At 38.2% G+C, this 12,495-nt stretch overlaps 1 long non-coding RNA gene across 1 annotated transcript in view; it reads left to right on the top strand.

Moving 5' to 3' along the window:
• LOC140695804 (uncharacterized) overlaps positions 1-12,495 on the top strand; it is a 59,772-nt gene that overhangs the window by 30,096 nt on the left and 17,181 nt on the right. The gene's annotated exons all lie outside the window — the stretch shown is intronic.

The following is a 12,495-nucleotide window of genomic DNA, read 5'->3' as shown; positions in this document are numbered from 1 at the left end:
CCTCTTCTTCCTTCCTCCCTCTTCCTTGTTTCCTTCCTGCCTTCCTCTTTCTCTCTCTCTAAACCCCCTTTGGAGGCAGCTGGTGCTGGCTCGGATGTGTACAGAATTTGATCCAAGATGTGGAAGTTATTGCCCTTCTACATGATTGTCACCCGCCTGCCCTTGAGCCCCAAGCAGGAGTGATCGCCCATGAGAAGATGCCAGTGGGAGTGGTGGTGTTCCTTGACAGCAGTGCTGTCAGCAGATGAAACTGGATGACCTTGGCTGCCACCTGAGGAGCTGAAGTCCTGGGAACACGAGAATACAGGCTCCAGCAAGGAACCTGAGGGTGGGCAGCAGAAGCAGCGCCCCTCTTTCTAGTTCTCTGCAGAGCAAATGCGAATACCAGCCTAAATGTGGAGATGGGAACTGTATCTAGTGTAGTCAGATGGTTTTAGTGACAAGTTCAAGGCACACAACTCCAGTTGGTTTAAGCATAGTGAGGGAATTATTGGCTAAGCACCCCCAAATGTGATTGGCTTCAGAATCTGTCTCTCTCCATCTCAACTCTACTTTCTTAGGCAGGTCTTCCTATTGTGGCAAGGTAGTTACTTACAGGATTGTTTCCATCAGCTTTATAATCACAGCAAAAGATTTTTTTTTTTTTTTGCTACTTTGCTACTGGATCCAGCAAGAATTCTAAGACTGCGTTTGTCAGTGTTGTTGAGTCATCTGCCTGTCCCTGAACCCATGGTCTGTAGCTGAAAAGCGACATTCACCATGTCAGTAAGTTTTTAAGTCACAGTTGAGGCAGAAACCTGTTCCCCTTCAGTGTACAAGTTATGTAATTTGATTGAACCTGTAGTGTAGTAGACTGATTAACATATTTTCACAGGAATGGTACCACTTTTTGTAGGTCCCTAAGAAACAACGTGTCACTGTAATACTGGAAATAAATACTTGATAATACTTGAAATAGAGCGCCTTTCTACTGAGGAATTGAAACAACTTCACAGGCATTATCTCATGAATTTACATGTGATGGTAATGAGGTAGGTGACAAATATGACCAACTCCACTTTATAGACTGAAATTGGGACACGATGAATGTGACTTGGCCCAAAGCTTTATTGCAACTCACTAACAGACTAGGTATAGGGAAAGAGGTCTTGCAGACTTTGGCCAGTGTTCAGCTAATTTGAAGTGTGGCTTCCCTGTCTCCTATATGGGAATCACCTGTGGTTTATTAACATGCAGATTCCTGGGCCCTGCCTTTGATGTACTGAATCAGAATTCTGGTGAGTGGATCAAAGAGTATCCTATGTTGGTGAGCTCCTCGGGTGGATCTTGGCACATTAAAGTCTGAGAACTACTTCTTAGGTGTAATTTTTCACCTCATCTATACCTTCACTGTTTTATTTCATGGGTAAATCAGTTGAAAAATTTAGGAACTCAACCCTGATTTTCCTGGTTCAAGTAGGGAAAAAAACTAAAAGAAAAAAAATCTGGTTCATTTTCTTTTTTAAAAGAAGACATTTAAATGCTTCTCATTATTTTCAAAGAGCTGTTTAAAGAAAATTAAGCTGTCTATGAGTCACCAGTGGGTATATCCTATCACCCTTCTGATCTCCCTTCATTGGTGTTTGTGTGACATGTGTTGCCTTTTTAGCTCTCCACGCTCACCTAGGACACCTCTTCTTCCACCTCCCAGAGGTTATCTGGGTCCTTTAACAAAGCAAATGCACAGATGTTTGTAAGCCAAGGACATTTTTGCTAGGGTAGCACTGGCAGAAATTGCACAACGGCTCCTAAGCTGTCTCTATGACCACAGGAATGTCTGACGGTGAATTCACCTTGGCAAAATCATTTAATCCACTGGCCAAACTCTGCTGGCAGGGATGCAAACATTGATTGGGCTTATAGCTTTAATATCCTTATCTTTTGTCATTGTTTTCTTTTTTAAAAGTTTGACAAAAGGTTTCTCTGCTATAGAAGTTCTTAAAAGCAAGAAAAGCTTACTTTTCTAGAAAAAGAGTTTGGGCTATGTTTGAACATATATCTTCTAGAATGTTACAGTACACATTGTTGGGAATGTTACAGTATCTAGAATCTAGATTAAACTCTGGAATACCAGTGTTTGTAGGAGGCCTTTGTAAGCACAAAGCCCTCAAGATCTGAAAGGGAGGAGCCTTTACACGGTCACAAGGCAAGTGAGGTTAGAAATAAGATGCATGAGGATGAGAACCTGTCACAGCTATGGGCAAATCCTCACTTAGAAGAAAATGATTCACAAACCCTTACTATGTAAAATTTCAAAATTACAATTGTGGGTTCAGTCCCTGGAATCCCATTTTATACCACACCCTGCCCAAGATTCCAAAATAGATGATAAAAATAAATGAAGATAAAACTCTTATAGATACTTCCACAGACATTTCAATATGTAAACTCTGACTAAACAGTGTGAAAGTGTGAAAAACTGGACACAACACAAATGCCCATTTGTGTGGAAATGTTTAGATTATAGAATATTCATACCTTGAAACGTTACGTACCTGGTAATCAAATCAGGTATCAATATGTATGGACATAGATGATATCTAGCATGTATTTTTTAAGCAAACTGCAAAAGAACATAATCTGATTCTATTTTGTAGTATATAATAATAACCACACATATTACTGTGTGCATATAAAGAAAACCTGGAGCGGTAAACACCTGATGCTTAAGGGGGGTTTGGGACTACAGGATATATTTGCTTTGTACATTATGAATTTCTGTCATACTTGAGTTTCTTATAAAGAACACAATTCTTTTTCTTTTTTTTTTTAAAGGGGGTACTAGAGATTCAACCTAGGACCTCATGCATTGCTACGCATGTGCTCTACCACTGAGCTATACCCTCCCCCACTACCCTTTGCAATTACTTTCTTTATCATAGCAAATTTTAAATGTTAAAGAAATGAAACACTAAAAGAATTCCTTTGAGGGGATTTTTCTGCACGGGGCTAGACTAGTTGAGGTTTTTATACCGCTGGTCTAATGAAGTTTGGAAAATGATACTGTGTGAGTTTGGTTCTCAGGGAAGCGGGTGCCAGGACAGAGTTGGGAGTGCAAACTATCCGTGGGTGTAACACATATGAAGGGAAAAGTGGGGAAGTAGGGTTGGGTGGAAGAAGCCGTTGGACCCCAATGAAAACACTGCAAAGTCTCAGTCAGTCCCCTGGGAGGAACTGGGTGCTGTTAAACAAGTTCCACAAAGTGTCCTTGTACTGAGCCTTCATACCACTGCCCGAAACAGTCATTGTGTGGGGGCTGCCTCAGAGGAGGCTGACCTGAGCAGGAAAGCTGAGCCGAACTCTGCAGGAGTTAACACCTGGAGGCCCAGGCTCCTGGAAGTCTAGGGGCCAGTCCTTTCTTTTTCTTTCTTCTTTTCTTTCTTTCTTTCTTTTATTATTTATTTATTTATTTACTTTTTTTTATTGATTTATAATCATTTTACAATGTTGTTTCAAATTCCAGTTAGAGCACAATTTTTCAGTTATATACGAACATATATATATTCATTGTCACATTTTTTCTCTGTGAGCTACCATAAGATCTTGTATATATTTCCCTGTGCTATACAGTATAATCTTGTTTATCTATTCTGCAATTTTGAAATCCCAGTCTGTCTCTTCCCACCCTCCGACACCTTTGGCAACCACAAGTTTGTATTCTATGTCTGTGAGTCTATTTCTGTTTTGTATTTATGCTTTGTTTGTTTGCTTGTTTGTTTGTTTAGATTCCACATATGAGTGATCTCATATGGTATTTTTCTTTCTCTTTCTGGCTTACTTCACTTAGAATGACATTCTCCAGGAGCATCCATGTTGCTGCAAATGGCGTTATGTTGTCAGTTTTCATGGCTGAGTAGTATTCCATTGTATAAATATACCACATCTTCTTTATCCAGTCATCTGTTGATGGACATTTAAGCTTCTTTTTTTTCTTTTAAAATTTCCTCCTTTTCTTTTTTCTTTCTAATTAAATTATTTTTTAAAAATCTCTTATTTATTTATTTATTGGAGGGGGTAAGTAATTAGGTTTATTTATTTTTAATGGAGGTACTGGGGATTGAACCCAGGACCTCCTGCATGCTAAGCGCACACTCTACCACTGAGCTATACCCTCCCTCCAGGGCCAGTCTTTTCTCAGCATTCACACCTCTACACAGTGCCTTCTTCACTTCACCATGTGCAGCTTGGGCATTTATGTTGAAGATGGTTTTCTAAGTGAAATCTTAAACTTTGTTTGGACTATAGTACTGTTTTGTCTACAATACTTTTTAGCCATCTTACCTCTGGTTCAGCTATATTTTGAAAATACAGTTTAAGAAGGAGCTTATTGTATGTGAAAGTTGTTAAGTTATTTATAGTAGAATATATAGATACAATTAAAAACCAGAACTTGAGTACATTTTGGCTTTATACAGTGATTCATGAATCAGGGAGCATCTGATCTAGCAGATAGAATGAGCTCTGAAGGGCTGTCCAAGGTAAGAGGTTTCATAGGCAGAGGGAGCAGGAGCAAGGAAGTTGTGCTAGGCAAAACATCGGATCAGTTATTGCAAGATTACTTTCCTTTTAGGGGATGGGAGGAGTTTTATCACGCAGGTGACCTACTAACTAATGCTTACCAGGTGATTCCTAATTGACTGATGTAAGACTGTTTCTGGGAGAGCTGAAACTGTAATGAAGCCTTGGTTTGGTGACCTGGGGCTTAGCATAAGCGACTCCATTTTGGGCCTGTTGACTTGTTTTTAACTATTATATTCATTTACTTTTGTGAACTTCTCCAAATGATTTCAGAGGAGGTGTTAGAACACATCAATAGCAGACACTTACTTAAATATGTAAACCCTTTCTATTCATTCACGTTGCATCCTCACAACAGCCCTCTGAGGAAGCTACCATCACTATCCTTGTTTCATAGGTAAGGAAGCCAAGCCACAGAGTGATTAAGTCATCTTTCCCATGCCACTAGTAAGTGGTAGAGTCAGGATTTGAATCCAGGGAGTCTGGTTTGAGTCTATATTTGTAAATACCACAATCAACTGCTCTTCAGTGAACTAGGTATGTTCATTGCTAGTTGGAGGTGCAGCATGTCCTGAGGAAAAGAGGTATCTGTACCATTAGGTAAGAACTATCCACCAAGTCAGGGGGCCTGGGGCCTAGGGGCTATGCTAGGAATTGTCTGGGAGACCTCAACTACAGATGAGGCTGGACCAGACCCAACACAGGCGAGGCTGTCACTGCGACTCACCAGTGCTTTAGCTTCTGTTAGCCTCTTGTATGTTAGAATGGAGAGAAACCTGAATTAGCCACCTCCAAATGGAGCCGCTTCACCCTGGAATAAAAATGGACGACTTTCACCTTGGAATTTAGTGGGAAACACCTCTTTCTGCCTGCTCACGTGCCATGAAAAGTCCCTCGGACCTGCTGTGAAATCTGTGAGATCCCATGCTGTTTCCACATCTCTCCCCATTGCCCTTTGCTGTTCTTCCCTGGGGAAATGAGGTATGAGCTGATAAACAAGCTTTTTCAAAGACTTGCCTTTTGTCTCTATTCCTCAGTAGTCATGGGGAAAAAAATTCTATTTCAAAGAAAATTGTTGAGAGCCCTAATTACAGTTATTGAAAAATCAGACCCTACATGGCACTCTTTGTTGTTCCAATTATGAACAGTGTTCAAATAGGGTCACTTACCTAGGAAATTATGAAAAAATCCAAGGTACATGAAAGCCTCGAAAGTCCTTGAAAGGCAGATGCTATTTAAGGGCTGTTTCCATGACATCTTCATCCTCACTGACCCCCCTCTCTAGGAGGTAAATACATGTTTTGTACAGCAACCTTCTTTAATAAGTTCAACAAAAATTTTAGGAAAATACATTGATTATTCTCCACCAGTGATTGGAATTTTCCCCTGAATCTTAATGTGATGCTAACCAGTCCTTTCCTGAGCCAGTCAAACTATGCTTTCCTGGAGTAGAACACATTCTCCTGACCCTACCTTTTCTAGAATATTTTAAGAGTGAGGGTGTCTTTGCTGCAATGCTTACTTGGTTCAGAGATAAGTAGATTTGCAGTGTCTGACCATGTCCCATGCAATAAAATATCTTCCATCTCATAGTTTATCCTATCAACTCACAGCCTAGCCCATCATTAAAAAGTTAATTCTTACATACTTTATTGACTTAGTGAATTTTCTGGTCAACACAGTCTGTTGGTTAACTGGTCAAAATCATTAGGGAGTTGTAGACTCATGTTTGGGGTCTCATTTTTAACAGGAAAGAGATGACAGGGAAGAAGGTATGTCCTAAGCACAAGTCTGAAGGATTGACTCTGTTAGAAAAGTAGTTTCAGCAGTATAGCTGTATCATCTTTGTGTTGAACAGTGGCATATGGTGTAACCCTAAACAATGAACATATGTGGCAAGAAGAAGGAGGAGAAGGAAAAGAATAAGAAAAGGAAGAAACAAAGATACTCCTTGCCCTAAGAAAAATAATTTTATAATCACAGAATTCAGTTACTATAATATGAACTCCAGGGAAGAAAATGCCTTGTGAACTGGTTTAATATGCTCTCCCAGAGGCATCTCAAATAGGAAAATGTACCCAAAAGGAAAATTTGGAACTCAAACAGTGAAGACTTTCTCAGTCTGGAAAATCAAAAAGTGGCCATTTATACCTTGTGCTGAACTCTGAAAAGACTCTAGGTGGTTCACAGTTTATTTTTGAAAAGAGAGTAAGAAAAAGAAAAAGGAGGAACAGAATAACAGAGAGAGAGAAAGGGAAAGAATCTGAGGATTTTTTTTTTTGGTCCAAAAATGTTAAAAACAATGTTGCATAAAGTGAAAATCTACATTGTTGGTGAATCTTGGCTAGTCCTATGAAGGCAGAAGGATACTAACAGCAGAGGTTTCTGGTCCATTTTACTTTCTTTGACCAAATATCCTTCCTCTGACAGAGCAGCTGTGAATCGTTTTGGATAAGGCTTACTCAGCTCGCTAAGGTGAATTTCAGACATCTTTGATATTAACCTGAGGGGAGAGGTGGAAGGAATAATTTAGGGGAAACTTTTATACCAAAAACTGAAATATAAAAATTTAATTTGAAGTACAGTAATTTAAACTAAAAATGAAAGAAGGAATGCTAGTTTATAAAGGCTTTAAGAATATACTGTTTTTTTAGATGAAATATTTATTATAGAAGGTATGGGAGAAAGGAAGAGTAGAAAGAGGGGGGAAACTTTGTACTGCGTGTACACAGTTATTTATATTTTGAGATATTTTGCTTTTTTCCTTGGGAATAGCTCTTGAGTTTGTTTGACATAAGTTTTTGGTCATAATATGTGTATTTGTATTCTACATTTTAACCTTTGTGCTAACAGCAAAGATTTGTGGAGTGGCAGCACAATGTTAGAATTTTCTGTGTTATTTTAGGTTTTCATAAACAGAATTTTAAGGCTGCATACATTGTATCAGTCATATAGTTATGATATGGTCTGTTTAACCATCCTCAAATTTGGATCTTCCCATTTGTTGCCAATTTCCAAGTGGACCCAGTCTGACTATTAGACTACTGGGAATAAAGCCAGGTTAATGGGCCAGCTTGCAGAAATCTGTCCTAATATAGCTGCACTTACTACAGCTTTTGGGTATTACATATCACACAGGTCCTGTGATCGGCTTGAAATATATAAAAATCAAAAAGAACAAATAAGACATAATTGTCCTTACATTCCTGAAGGGTAAACACTATGTAGGCAAAAAATGATAGTGTGGGGAATCTGGATCACAAGTGAGGCATGCAAATTATGCATAAAGCAACTCCTTGGGAAGTCAAGAAAGGCTTCTCGGAGAAAGTGATATTTGAGGTGGGACTTGAAGGCTGGGTGGGCATTTGCTCACTAAGGAAGGAGTTTGTACATACTGTGGGGAGAGCTGTGGAGGATAGAAAGATGAATCGGAATTGGAGGTTTAAAACTGAGTAGATTCAAACCTGCAGTGGTTCCTAATGCAGAAACATCACTGAATTGAACCTCAAAGAATCAAAGTTTCATGACTGACAGCAGACGGAGGAGGAGAGGGAGGGGAAGAAAGGCAACTCCAGATGGACAGGTTTGGCGTGGGCAAAGCTGAAGAGCAAGGACCTTGGAGGCTGTGTTTGGAAAATAAGAAAGATACTTTGGCTGGAGGTTAGGTGAGGGCGTGCCTAAAGCAAGAGTGGTAACAATTGAAGAAGGATGTTAGCATCAGCTCGTCGAGAATCTTGAGGCCAGGTTGAGTTTGGGAATGGGAATGGGAGGCCGAGAAATATTTTTCAATAAGTGACAGTTGAGAGCACGGTCAGTAGATAGGTGAGAAGGTGGAGATAATAAGGTGGTTCTTTTGGTAACCTTAGGTTTGAGATAATAAACACTTGAACTGGAATAATGACTGTGACCCCAAAGAAAGAGGCCAATTTCAAGAGCTATTTCAAAGAAATAATCAGTAGGAGCTGGCAGCTATTTTGATGTGGTGAGAGAAGAGAAAAAAGTGTCAAAAATGACTTAAAAAGTTTTTTTTGCATTTTTTATTGAATTATAGTCAGTTTACAATGTCAATTTCTGGTGTACAGTGCAATTTATCAGTCATACATGAATATACATATATTCATTTTCATATTCTTTTTCACCATGAGCTACTATAAGATCTTGTATATATTTCCCTGTGCTATACAGTATAAACTTGTTTGTCTGTTCTATGTATACCTGTCAGTATCTACAAATCTTGAACTCTCAGTCTGTCCCTTCCCACCCTCCTCCCCCTGGCAACCACCAGTTTGTATTCTATGTCCGTGAGTCTGTTTCTGTTGTATATTTAAGTTCATTTGTCTTCTTTAAAAATGACTTTAAAGTTTTGAGCTTGGGTGGTTTGAGTGAAATAATAGGACAGAGTGGGTTTTATGGAGAAGATGAGTCCAGTTCTGGTTGTGTTGAATTTGAGGTGCTGATGAGAGACCCATGTTCCTTATAGTTGGCTGGGAAATTGAAATCTGGAACTTAGAGGCTCTTATTAGTGCCTTATCAAAAGGGTCCTATTGTATCTAATTTTTGAAATGTCAAAGCCGGGTTAATAAAGAGCTGAGCAATTAAAAAGAGTTTCAGGTGGGATCTTTATTTATTGGGCTTTTGATTTGCTATTTAAAAATCTGTGTATGTCAACAAGGAATTGGAAATTTTCCCCCAAGAGTAGAGGTATTTAAAATTCATTGCATTAGAAGTTATATGAACCTTTCTAGTGATTTTACTTCACCAGTGTATAAAGGCTGCTGAATTTTAATGAATCAAGCCTCAAAGACAATTGTTTAAAAAAATCACTTTGGGCACAAATGACGCCTTCCAAACTATTGTGTTGACTCAAGTGAATGAAGGAATCAAAAACAGATGAGTTTAGTGGATTTGCAGATTACTGTCAAAGTCTGCAGTCCTCAGAGTTTCTGAATTTCTCTGAAAGATTATTTAAAACATTTAATAATATGCATCTTGGCCTACTTTTGTACTGAACTTAAGTGGTGCATGATCAGAGGGCACAGTCATCAGAGCTGAGAATCATCAACTGGTGTTTATATTCAGGCAGCAAGGAACCATGGTGCTTTTCCCTTTTTTTGCACATCAGTCACATCAAATATTTTAAAGTTTTCTCCAGAAATCGTCGTTAAAATTGAGTAATTGGTGGTTAATCCAAAAGCCGAGACTTGCTTTCCAAAACAATGCATTCAAAATGCTGTTGCAATTTTAGGCATTTAACTTTTTGTTTGTTTGTTCTGCTCTCAGATTATGGACATTTTATTGTTTGTCTACCACCACTTGAATTAGTGTGGCAAGTATACAATTCATATAAGACAGTTTTAAAGGGAATACTGAGTTATCTCTTCTAAGAAAGTGATTACACCTGTTCTTTTAATTATGTAAGTTAAATACATTGGTTTCAAAAATATGTATTTTTTGAATCTTGTATTGAAGATACTAATAGATGTATTTTATTTTAAACAGATTTAGAAATTTACTTACTACTGGTAATAGCTATTAATAACTGAACCACTATTTTTATTACCACACACTATTCTTTACATGGTGTCAATGATAAATTGGGAAATCTGTCGTACACAAAGTGTGATGAGAAACAGGTATTAGTAAAAATTAGTAATAATCTGTCCTTTTAAATAATATTGTTACAGGACTCATTTGTGTGTAAGAAATAAGCTTTTTCTTTCTTTCTTTTTTTTTTTTTGCTAAGCTTCAGTCAAATTATTTGCATCTTAACTTGCTATCGTCTAGTTATTTTAAAAGTGCTTAATCTTAACTTTTTTCCCTACCATTTGCCATGTAGATTGGGATGCAGTAGAGAGCTTTAGATTTATGTACCAGTGAAATAAAAGAATAACAACAATATCTTTGGATTTCAATCTAGAATTGCCAATGGCCGATTTTGCTAAGTAAGGACATTGATACAAAACATGAACTGTCTACTGTACCCATCTCTTGGAGCTGTTTCTAGTGTTCTCCAGTGTTCAATCCTCCTGTCCTTTCTGGTCACACAGGAAGACTGTTTCCCAGTCTCTCCTCTAGTTAGGTGGAGCTGTTTGATAGTGATCTGGTTAATGAAATGTGAGCAGAAGTGACTTGGTTCAGTTCCAGATCAAGGCAGTTAAGAGCTAGAGTGCCTTCTCCACTTTTTCTTCCATTTCTCAGGCCCATGGTTAAAGTAAAGAAATTCAAGGTGATGGATCCACACAATAGAAGTTGCCCAGATTCCCAAATTATTGCTTGGTGAGAGCTGCCATTAGGGCAACCTGAACCAATGGACTGTCATGTAAGAGGGAACAGCTGACATTGGTGACCCAGTAATACTACCATTGCATTAAAGAGGGTGCTTTAAACCAAAAGATGTAGGAAGAATATCATCTCATAATTTCAAGAAATTGAATAGATTTTGCTCTGGTGCTGCTGCCAGCTGAAAACATTGTCATCAGCCAGGCCCAGCTGTGGACTAGTGTTTAGGAGCCCCTGGCGGTGATAAAGAGCAGTCCTTGGAATCAGACAGACCTGGGGTTGAGTCCTGGCTCTGCCACTTACCAGGTGTGTGGCTTTGCCAAGGTGCTTAATATCACTGAGCCTTGGTTTCCTTATTTGTAAAATTGGGATAATAATAGTGTCTCTATTTTAAGTTGGAGTCAAGATTAAATGACACAGTGAATGGCTCTTTGCAAGTGCTCAATAAAAGTTGGTTATTATATGTAGCTTGGCTTCAGAGAGGAGCCACATTTCATTATTTCTCATGTTTCCTTGGAGTTTGTGCCCTTACAACTTTAAATATTTTATAAACCAGGAAATTAAAGTGTAAGGATTTTAACATCCACTGGAATAATTTTCCTGACATTTTGTTAGGGATTACTGAAAACAGGAAACTGGCTCTTACCAAGAGTTAAAGGAGGTGATGAGGCTGGCACATTGGGGATAGATATTTTGGGCTGTAAAGTTTAGGATTAATTAAAGAAAGAAAAGCAAAGACCACTCATGCCACAGAAGCATGTTCCCTTGCCTGGAATGTGCCTAGGAGCAAGGGGGTTGATTTTAACAGAGGCAAACAGGGAGTTCCATTATGTTCCAGTGTATTCCGCACAAGGTTGTCATGGGTAGAGCTAGGGATAGCATATAACCATATTAGTAAGAAGATAAATTAATATTCATAATCAGGAGGTAGGTAGAGTTTCCTCCTGTTGGTAAATGTTACAAGCCAGTCTGGGTGAGTAAAATTGCCTTGTTTATGTCTCTGGAGCCACTTTGATTAGATTGGGAAAGATAAAAACGATTGCTTTTTGTGATGCAATCTTTATTCTTTTAGTCTTTAACATCTTCCTAGTAGACTTCTTCGTTAACAACATGTTGGGTCCCCTGGACCAGTCAGACTGAGAACTTCAGTCTCACTCCCAGCAACATCCACTTGCTTAGAGATTTTTAAACTCACAGTCAGCTGAAAAATCGTTTTATTCATTCATCTAATCATTTTATCTGTGATGGGAACTGAGCATAAAAAAGCATGGGATCACAAGGACAAACTCACTATTTTTCTGACATTTTTATGGCTGATATTTTATTGTTTCTGATGTTTTTGTTTTAAAGAAATTCCTTTTCAGGAAGTACTTGTCAAATTATACATAATTTTAAAAATAATCTCAGAGATTTATGAATTGTTGTTTTAATTTAGCTACATAATCAAAGTGTTTGATTTCTTTAGATCTTGGAGATTTATTGTCATTAAAGTCCTGATCATGTTACATGTGGTGAAGTGTGTGTGTGTGTATAAATATATATATCTTATATATAACTATATAAATAGCATTGTACATATATTTATAAATAAAATTTTTGGAGCTGGCTTACTATTAACTTCCTAATATGATCACTAGTAGTATTAGTAATAGTCACAGT

This window comes from Vicugna pacos, chromosome 4 (genome assembly GCF_048564905.1).
Source record: "Vicugna pacos chromosome 4, VicPac4, whole genome shotgun sequence".
Classification (NCBI taxonomy): Eukaryota; Metazoa; Chordata; class Mammalia; order Artiodactyla; family Camelidae; genus Vicugna; species Vicugna pacos.
The sequence above is the reverse complement of the archived record's forward strand: the minus strand, read 5'-3'. Positions and strand labels throughout refer to the sequence as shown.